Source organism: Prionailurus viverrinus, chromosome A1 (genome assembly GCF_022837055.1).
Source record: "Prionailurus viverrinus isolate Anna chromosome A1, UM_Priviv_1.0, whole genome shotgun sequence".
Lineage (NCBI taxonomy): Eukaryota > Metazoa > Chordata > Mammalia > Carnivora > Felidae > Prionailurus > Prionailurus viverrinus.
This window is the reverse complement of record NC_062561.1, coordinates 84,800,603-84,811,156: the sequence shown is the minus strand read 5'-3', so window position 1 is coordinate 84,811,156 and position 10,554 is coordinate 84,800,603. Positions and strand designations below refer to the sequence as shown.

General features: G+C 39.8%; 1 pseudogene; it reads left to right on the top strand.

Annotated features, from left to right (window-relative positions):
* The first annotated feature begins 9,596 nt into the window (after nt 1–9,596).
* On the top strand, nt 9,597–10,554 carry LOC125172297 (UDP-GalNAc:beta-1,3-N-acetylgalactosaminyltransferase 1-like; annotated as a pseudogene).

Below are 10,554 nucleotides of genomic sequence, written 5' to 3'. Positions count from 1 at the left end.
TGAAATCAGTGGATTTAATGGATTTAAGCACTGAGCATTAACAGCTGCTAATATCACAAAAGACAAATTAGACACAAGGTGCCTTCTGATGAAGAAACAGACCACCATATTCCGTATTCCTTTCAAAGTAACCAAACTTGAATCTGATCAAGCCTCTGAACCAATTTGTAGGAAACTGGACAGAGAAGCAACAAGGTAAACAGCATGATGATTATGCAAACAGCAACATCCACACTAGGAGAAACTACAGGTCAAATGACAGGGATCTTTAATAGATAAATTATAAAGGAAAGAAGAGGTAGAAGGGGAACTTGAAAATTAAAAGACTTAAGACATTTTGCATTGTAAAAGGGATAAAGGATGAGACTTAATCATAACATCCAGGGATATTCTTTGGGTGATAAAGCTATACAGGAATGCAAATGTGATTGTTATGAAATCAGTTGGTGGCCACTTTGATAGGAGAAGCAGGTGTGACTCAAGGGGGTACATAGAAGGGTTGCTGGGTGACTGGCAAGGTTCTATTTTTCACCTTGGTTTTGGTTACAAGGGTGATATCTTATAAAATGCATTAGTCATACATTGATTGGTTTTCTGTATCTGTGCTTTATTTTACAGTAAAAGTAATTTCAAAACTTTATTCTATTTGGAATTTATTTTGGAATTTAATGTGTGACAGTGGCATAAATTGTTTTTTCCCCAAATGATAAGGGAACTTGTAGAGGCTAATGAGGGGGAAAGACCTAAGTGACAACTCATATCATGTATTCATAAGATGATTATTTATTCTTAAAACACAGTGCTGAGTGAATAAAGCTGTATGATGCTGTTTAAGTCCAAGAACAAACCATACTAGCTGTATTTAATGTACACCTTCATTTAAAAAATAAATAAGTAAATAGCAAGGGGAGGGGCTCCTGGGTGGCCTTGTCAGTTGAGCGTATGACTTCAGCTCAGGTCATGATCTCACAGTCCATGTATTTGGGCCCTGCCTTGGACTCTGTGCTGACAGCTTAGAGCCTGGAACCTGCTACAGATTCTGTGTCTCCTTCTCTCTCTTCCCCTCCCCAGCTTGCACTCTCTCTGTCTCAAAAGTAAAAAAAAATAATAATAAATAAATAAATAAATAAATAAATAAATGGCAAGGGGGAAAATACAGGCAAAGAGTCAGCAGAAAGCAGGACATCATGATAAAACATGAAACATAGGAAATGCTCTGTGTCAGGTAAGTAGCCTTCAGCTAGTGTAGGAATGAATCTGCAATTCAGGGCCCAGTGTTGAAATTGTAGGGGATGGCAAGAGTGGCCTGCTCATTGTTCTCCTGAAATTGAGGCCAATGGGGAAGGCATGACTGAGCCAGAGAGTACACAGTTGTAAAGAGACCTTAGCAATCATCTTGCCCAGGATCTCCAACCCAGTAATGCTGGGGATTTATAAGTCCCAAATTTTCTCCATCAGAGATACAAGGAGTGAGGAAGAAGGGGGCAGGGAGGTGGAGAGGACCCTTCCAAGCCTCGAGTGCCACTCAGAAATGCATGTGGTAACAAAACTGCCCTCTCCTGTCTGAGGTCTGGACATAACAAGAAATCAGTGAAGTTACAGGAAGGCCTAACCAAGGAACACACAGCAGCTGGAATCGTCAGGGTTTGGGGGCTTCTGTAGCCTTGTGAGTAAACATGTCAGTACCCTAGCTCTCCACCTCTTCATGTCTGCTAGCCTTCACCCCCTTATTCCTGCAGAACCAAAGGAATCCCAAACTCCTTGACTGGCAACCGCTCACCCTGAAGAGTTAGAGTCCCAAAGCCTCAATGCAAGCAGTATTGTGCTGTTTGTATGCCCAACTGTGGAAAGCTTAGCCTGGTGCCCATTAAAGAGATTTCTATCGGGGGAAAGAAAGTGTAGAGGACATTTAGGGATCCTAAACATGCTTGACTGGTGGAATCGTGGTGTGCCCTGAGCACTCTGGCTGCCTCTGGATCATGGGTCTCGAGAGACCTTCTCCGCCCTCACACATCCCCACTGCTGCTGAGAGTCAAAAGACACAGAGTGACCAGGAGCTAGGCACTACTGTTCCCACCATTTCTATGTATGTGGCATGGTCTCTCAGGTTACTTAGTGTTTCTGAGCCTTGATTTCATAATCTGTAAAACTAAGGCAATAATGCCACACTGTTAAATGAATTATAATACGTAAAGTACAGAAGAAGTGCTCAACCACTGTGACTATTCTACTATGGGGACACTGTGGCCCTGGACACCAGAGCCAGAGAGTGACTTAATTCACGTGTTTCCTGCATGGCTGTGAGCTGGGGCTCTACCTTCTCTTCTCCCCTGCTGAACCACCCAGTACCATCCCACCCTGGCAGCTAAGTCTGCTGCTCCAGCTTTTGTCCCCATGAGGCTCCCAACACACAGAAGGGACAATGAACTTACCCTCAAGGACAACTGGAGATGTGAGAGGTGTTATGGACTGAAGTTGTCCATTCTTCCCCAGATTCATATGTTGAAGCCTATTTCCCTAATTGTTACTGTTTGGAGATGGGGCCTTTTGGAGGCAGGTAGGTTTAGATGAGGTGGGAGGTGGGGGTGGGTTAACTATGTGAAGAGGGTCAAGAGGTACAAACTTCTAGGTATAAAATAAATAAGTTATAAAACATAATAAATTTAATATATAGCATGGTGACTATTATTAATAATTATGTATTGTATATTTGAAAGTTGCTAAGAGAGTATATCTTAAAAGTTCTCATCATAAGAAAAAATTATAACTCTGTGAGGTGATGGTTGTGAATTAGACTTGTTGTGGTGATCATATCATAATGTATACATATATTGAATCATTCTTTTCCACACTCGAAACTAAACAATGTTATATGCCAATTATATCTCAATTGAAAAAACAACTACAAACAACAACAACACTACAGGTGTGTATATGAGAGTGTTTCTGGATGAGATAAATTAAATAATTAAATTAAATTAATAAAATAAAATAAAATGGTACATCATGACAAATCAAACTGACCAAAACTGAATGATATTGTTACAATGTTTTACAAGTCTTAGTCTAAATTATTTTGTCCAAGAGACAATAAACAAGTTATGTAGTTCTCACCTTTTTATCTTTGTATATAAATTTTTAATATAATATACCTGCATGTTATATAATGAGAGAGAAGGGCAGTGTGTGAGATTCACCTCCTTTGCCTACAGGTCTCTGTGGACAAGGGGATGATCTCTGAAGCTTTGGTTGTGTATAGAAGAATTCAGTGGGCACTTCCCATGCATGTGTGCATGCATGTATGTTGCATTAATCACATACAGACTTAGAGATTAAAGGAAGGTATAGGCTATGAAGTGTAAGCAAATGACACAAATAAAATCACCTCCACAGTGGCTCCACAAATGCGCCACACACCCTCACACAGATGGCTGCATACACCTGCCATCTCTCTGTTCAACACAAAATACACAATTATTACCTCCAGTAATGTCAATTTACATCCACAACAAGCACACAATGCTACCTCGGCTCACCTCAGAGGTATATGTAATCACCCACTGACCCCTCTCCCCACCACCCACACTCAGCCAAACCAAGCTGCTGATCAACAACCAGAGATCAGGTGCCTGGACCCAAGGAAGGAGCCCTGAGATGGGGGGAAGGAGACATTGCATGCTGGATTCCTTGTGTTCTGGGATTTCCAGGGAAGCACTAGAAGCTTGGCCAGAGGCGGATGGGCCAAGGTGAAGTAACCGCAGTGCAACCTCCTTCTGGAGGAGAGTCCCTGTACTCTGCAGGTATTCAGGCATATTTCAGAGTAACTAAATGAAGAGGTGTGAATGAAGGATTGATTGGTTGAGTTGTTATTCAGTACAGTGATTTACTGTATGAAAATAGGAAGTTCTTGGAGGCAGGAACTTTTTCTTATTCTTTTTAGTGATTTCAAAAACATTATTATGTGTCTACTCTTTACCTGAACCTGCATCTCCAAGTTTGGAAAGTGCTTGGCATGCATTTTGCTATTTTCCCTCCTTCCCTCTCCACCTCCCTCTTTCCTTCTTCCCAGTCTCTTTTCTTTCCCTTTACTTTCCTCACTTTAGTTGCACTTCATTTGAAGAGACATTTAAGATAACACAGAGCCTGACACTTTGCTCATGATTTGCTCAAGCAATCTATAACTATGGATGAAGGAATGAGAGAGGAAAAAGGGAAAGTCCAGGAAAGATGACAAAGCCTCCTTCAAGCCAAGACAGTTTCTAGCCCACCAGTCAGACAGACAAGTAGTTTTTGTGTCTTCCGTATTTTAACCAGTCCTTGAAGTGCTTCTGAAGTCAGACGGAGTCAGCAGAAATGGAGAAATGAGAAGTTGTCTTCCTAATGCCCTGAAGCATGTAAGTCAGTATCCCACCTCTTCCTTCCAAGTTCTTTCCTCTCAGCACCTGTCTGGGCAGGTAGGTCCCAACTCTACTCACACCAATATTATCTCCAGGGAAGAAGCCCTCACAAGGAGCCCCTGAGGCCCCAGCTTCCTGGGCTTCCCCTTCTGAGACATCACTATAATTTTGTCATTTCTAGAATGATAAATAAATGGAATCATATAGTACATGACCTTTAGAGATTGATCTTTCACTCTGCATAATTACCTGAGCTCTATTCAAGTTGTATCAATAATCCATCTGGTTTTATTGCTATGTAGCATTCTATAGTATCCTATGGTGGCACCAGTTTGTTTAACCATTTTCCTACTGTCAGACATTTCAGTTGTTTCCTGGTTTGAGCTGTTATAATTAAGTGTGCTATGAACATTTATTTTTTTTTTATTTTGTTTTTGAGAGAGACAGGGACAGAGCGTGAGTTGGGGAGGAGCAGAGAGAGAGGGGAACACAGAATCTGAAGCAGGCTCCAGGCTCCAAGCTGTCAGCACAGAGCCCAATGCAGAGCTTGGACCCAGGAAACGCCCATGACCTGAGCAAAGTCAGCCGCTTAACCGACTGAACCACCCAGGTGCCCCAATGTGCTATGAACATTTATTTATAGGGTGTGTGCGTGTGTGTGTGTGTGTGTGTGTACATGAATTTTCAGTTCTCTGAGATAAATACCTAAGAATGTAATTGTTGAGTTGTAATGTAAGTTCATGTTTAGTATTGAAAACAATTGCTAGATTCTTTCCAGAGTGGCTGTACCATTTTATATTCTGACCAGAAATGAATAAGTGATCCAGTTTCTCTCCTTACTAGCATTTGGTGTTATCACTACTTTTTTATTTTAGCCACTCTTCAGAGTGATGGTAGCATCTCCTTGAGATTTTAATTTGTACTTCAATAAAATAAACATCAATGTGTTTTCATGTCTTTTGGCTTATTTTCTAAAATTAGATTATGTTTTTACCATTAAGTTTTGAGAGTTCTGTATGTATCCTATGTATGAGTCAGATATGTGTTTTGTGGGGAGGAAGAGTTAAGATGGTGGGAATGTAGGGGAACCCTGGGCTTTCTAGTCCCTCAAACACAGCTGTATTGAGGTCAGATAACTTGGAATACCCAGGAAATTGACCTGCAGAGAGGCAGAAGGATCTCCACAGTTGGAGAGACACAGTGTGGCAGTTGCCAGGTATGTGGAAGTGAAGTGGAAGAGAGAAAAATTGCAGTGCCACAGAGGGGAGGGAACCCTTTCCATGGAGAGACAAAAGGGAAAGAAACAAATAGAGGTTAATAGACTGCAGTATCAGCATTCATACAAGAGGAAAACCTGTCTGGACCACAGACTGGTAAGCAAGAAGTACTGAGTGTTGCATGGGTTTTGTTTTTGTTTTTGTTTTTTTGTTTTTGTTTTTGTTTTTTTGGCAAACAGTGTTTGGAGAGCAAACCTTGAAGTTTTGGATGGGTGTGACTTTCTCAGGAGCAGACCATGCTCAGAGGAAGAGGGAGCTGGCCCTGGGTTCCATAGTATGGTGCAGAAACCTCCCCTGTGCATTGGGAGAGTACTTTCCCCTTTCTGGACACATTTGGAAGAGGATATATTGCCTCCCCAAGGACAAAAGACTCTGCAGGCTTCAGCAAAAGGCCTTTCATTAACAGGGGACAGAGGTGCACCCAGAGAGAATATAACCTTTGCTGCTTTTCACTCTGCTACACCATAGATTTTGCACACTGTGTGGGCATGGGAATGTTTTTCTAGGACAAAGGATATGAGGCACAGTGTATCTACTCCACAGAAGGTGGGCGGGTCCACGTGGTGCCAGGTCCATTAAAACTCCAAGTTATGAATCCCAGCCACACTCCAAAGAAACAACACAGAAGAATTGTGGCACAGGGTGAGCTAATTTCCCTCACTATTCTTGAAGGCTCCCTGAATAGTGGGGGGTATGAGATCCTCTGTACTGGGATGAGAAATGAAGTGGCACCATTTGCCCCCAATACCAAAATGGTAGGACTTCAGAAAGTAACACAATGGCCCCCAGTGGAAGCAGAACCTCTAACACCAAACCCTACCTCCTATGCCTGGAACTGCTTATTTCATAGGACAAGACTGACTCTGAGCCAATATAGTGGGCCTCCTCCAGAAGAAATGCACAGCCAGCACCCCACTAGCACCAAGTGCACTGGAAATCAGGTGCTTCCAAATGACACCTGCAGTTCTGGTAGAAATAAGACCAGGCTTGCCTTTCTTTTTTTATTTATTTCTTCTTTCATTCTTTTGGAATCAGGCTCATAGTTTCTGGTGTGTTTTATTTTTTTTCATTTCTTTTTCTCTCTTTTTTTGGATCAGGCTTCTTTATTCTTTTCCTTTTTTCTTTTTTTCTTCTTTTTTTCTATTTCTTTCTTTCTTTTTCCTCTGGAGTTAGCTTTAAAGTTTTTTGATTCTATGTTAGCTTTTGTTGTTGCTGTTTTTGCCTTTCCTTTCCTTTTTTTTCTTTTTCCTTTTTTTGAATCAAGGTTTTGGGTTTTTTTCCCAGGCTTATTTTAACAAGCAAATCAAGCACACTTAGTTAAAGGTCCAAACACTCCCCACTGCAAGAAAAAAAGAGTATTACAGAGGACTGCCAATGGGAAAGAGCAGCCAAAATGCAACAACAGAGTTCACACAGAATACACCAGAAACACTTCCTGAAGTGCTAGGCCCTGGACAGTGTATGATCCCTTTTTAATATAGTATTGCTCTCATGTTCAGGAAACATAACAAACTTTTAAAACACACAAAAGACAGAAATGTAGCCAAAATGACAAGATGAAAAAAATTTCCCGAAAAGAAAGGTCAAGAAGAAATCACAGCCAGGGACTTGTTCAAAACATTTATAAGCAATATACCCGAACAAGATTTTAGAAAAACAGTCATAAGACTACAAGCTGACTTGAAGAAAACATAGGAGACACAAGAGAAACCCTTGATGCAGATAACAAAGACCTAAAAACTAGTCAGTCTGAAATAAAAAATGCTATAACAAAGATGCAAAATCAACGGAATATAATAACAACGAGGACTGAAGAAACAGAAGAAAAAATAAGCGATATAGAAGATAAAATTATGGAAAATAATGAAGCTGAAAAAAGACAGAAAGTATTAAATCATGAGGAGAGACACAGAGAATTTAGTGATTCCATAAAACAAAACAATATCCATGTCATAGGATTCCCAGAAAAATAAGAACAGGATAAGGAGACAGAAGGTTTATTTGAACAAATTATACCTGAGAACTTCCCTTATCTGGGAAAGAAAACAGGCATTCAAGTCCACAAGGCACAGAGAACTCCCATCAAAAACAACAAAAGCAGGTAAACAGAATGGCATATTATAGTGAAACTTACAAAATATAAAAATAGAGAATTCTGAAAGCATCTAAGTAAAAAGGGTCCTTAATGTACAAGGGAAGACACATAAGGTAGGTAGCAGACCTGTCCACTGAAACTTGGAGGCCAGAAGAGAGTGGCAAGAAATATTCAATGTGTTGATTGGAAAAACTATGCAGCCAACAATTCTTTATCCAGCAAAGCTGTCATTCAGAATAGAAAAAGAGATAAAAAGTTTCACAGACAAACAAAAACTAAAGGACTTTGTGACCACTAAACTAGCCCCACAAGATATTTTAAGGGGAACTATCTGAATGGAGAAAAGAAAAAAAAAAAAAGAATACCAAAGTAACAAAGACTACAAGGTACTAGACAGAGAACATCACCAAAACACCAATTCTATTGGTAACACAATGGCACTAAATTCACATCTTTCAGTAATCTCTCTGAATGTAAATGGACTAAATGTACCAATCAAAAGACACAGGGTATCAAAATGGATTAAAAAAAAACAATATCCATCTATATGCTGCCTACAAAAGATTCTTTTTGGACCTAAAGACACCTGAAGATTGAAGGTTAGAGGATAGAGAACTGTCTATAATTCTAATGGATGTCAAAAGAAAACCAGAACAACCATGTTTATATCTACAAATTAGATTCTAAAACAAAGACTGTAACAAGATAAAGAAGAGCATTATATCATAATCAATGGGTCTACCAATCAAGGAGATCTGACAATTGTAAATATTTATACCCCAACTTGAGCACCCAATTTTATGAATCAATTATTCACAAACATGAAGAAATTCATTGATAATAATACCATTATAGTAGGAGACTTTAATATTCACTTGCAACAATGGACACATTATCTAAGCAGAATATCAACAAAGAAACAATAGCTTTGAAAGACATACTGGACCAGACAGACTTAACAGATATATTCAGAACATTTCATCCTAAAGCAGCAGATTGCACATTCTTCTCAAGTGCACATGGAACATTGTCCAGAATAGATCATATACTGAGTCATAAATCAGCCCTCAAGAGGTACAAAAAGATTAAGATAGTACATGCATATTTTCAGATCACAAAGCCATGTAATTGAAGTCAACCACAAGAAAAAGCTTGGAAAGCCCTCAAATACATGGAGATTAGAGAACATCTATTAAAGAATGAGTGGTTAACCAGGAATTTAGAGAAAAAATTGAAAAAATAAATGGAAGCCAATGAATATGAAAACATAATAGTCCAAGCCCTTTGGGACACAGCAAAGAGGAAAGTATATTGCAGTTCAAGCCTATGTCAAGCAAAAAAGGTCTTAAATATGGCGGGAGGCTGTGTGTGCCAGCAGGGCAACATCAGCCACCCACCTGTGTTGGAGCAGAGTTAGCGCTGCACTTGGGGGTTCACAGCAAATGTTTTAATTAAAGCATGGAATATGGAAATCAGAAGAAAAACTAAAAAAGCTAGTGCTTTAGTCTCATCTGAAATTCTGTGGGCATGCCTCTTATAAGCAGTATAATGGCAGAATTTTAAGCCAAGTTGAAAATCTCTTTTAGTAGAAATTTCAAGAATTATTTTTGACTACTACATACTAGTAACTGTTCAGTTGGTGAAATTGAAGATCTTTCATCAGATCTTCACCAGATCAGAATAAATAAATCAAGAAGGAGGTTTTTCCAGGAGCTGGCTGTGCAAGATTTGCTAGAATTCATATCCGATCACACAGCTGAGAAAGACCCTTGGTTTATTTGGACATGTTGCTGAACCTGAGGCTCGTATGCTTCTGAGCTGCTGTGGATGGCCCTGGCTCTCTTGACCACTCTTCCGAGTAGGATGTCACTGAGATCCCTCAAATGGAGCCTCCTGCTGCTGTCCCTCCTGAGTTTCCTTGTGATGTGGTACTTCAGCCTGCCCCCCTACAATGTGATAGAACGTGTTAATTGGATGTACTTCTATGAATATGAGCCAATTTACAGACAAGACTTTTTCTTCACACTTCGAAAGCATTCAAACTACTCTACTCAAAACCCACTTCTTATCATTCTGGTGACTTCACACCCTTCAAATGTGAAAGCCAGACAGGCCATTAGTTACTTGTGGTGAAAAAAGAATCTTGGTGGGGATATGAGGTTCTTACCTTTTTCTTACTAGGCCAGCTGGCCGAAAAGGAAGACAAAGTGTTAGCATTGTCCTTGGAGGATGAGCACATTCTTTAAGGTGACATAATACGACAAGATTTTTTTAGATACAGGTGGGTAACTGAGTTTTGCCCCAATTCCAAATACATCATGAAGACAGACACTGATGTTTTCATCAATACTGGCACTTTGGTGAAGTATCTTTTAAATGTAAACCATTCAGAGAAGTTTTTCACAGGTTATCCTATAATCGATAACTATTCCTATAGAGGATTTTACCAAAAAGCCCATATTTCGTACCAAAAGTATCCCTTCTAGGTGTTTCTTCCCTACTGCACTGGATTGGGTTCCATAATGTCCAGATATTCGGTGTCAAGAATCTATCAAATGATGAGTCACATAACACCATCAAGTTTGAAGACGTTTATGTTGGGATCTGTTTGAATTTATTAAGCATGGACATCCGTATTCCAGAAGACACAAACATTTTCTTTTTATATAGGATCCATTTGGATGTCTGTCAACTCAAATGTGTGATTGCAGCTCATGGCTTTTCTTCCAAGGAAATTATCACATTTTGGCAGGTTATGCTAAGGAACACCACATGCCATTATTAA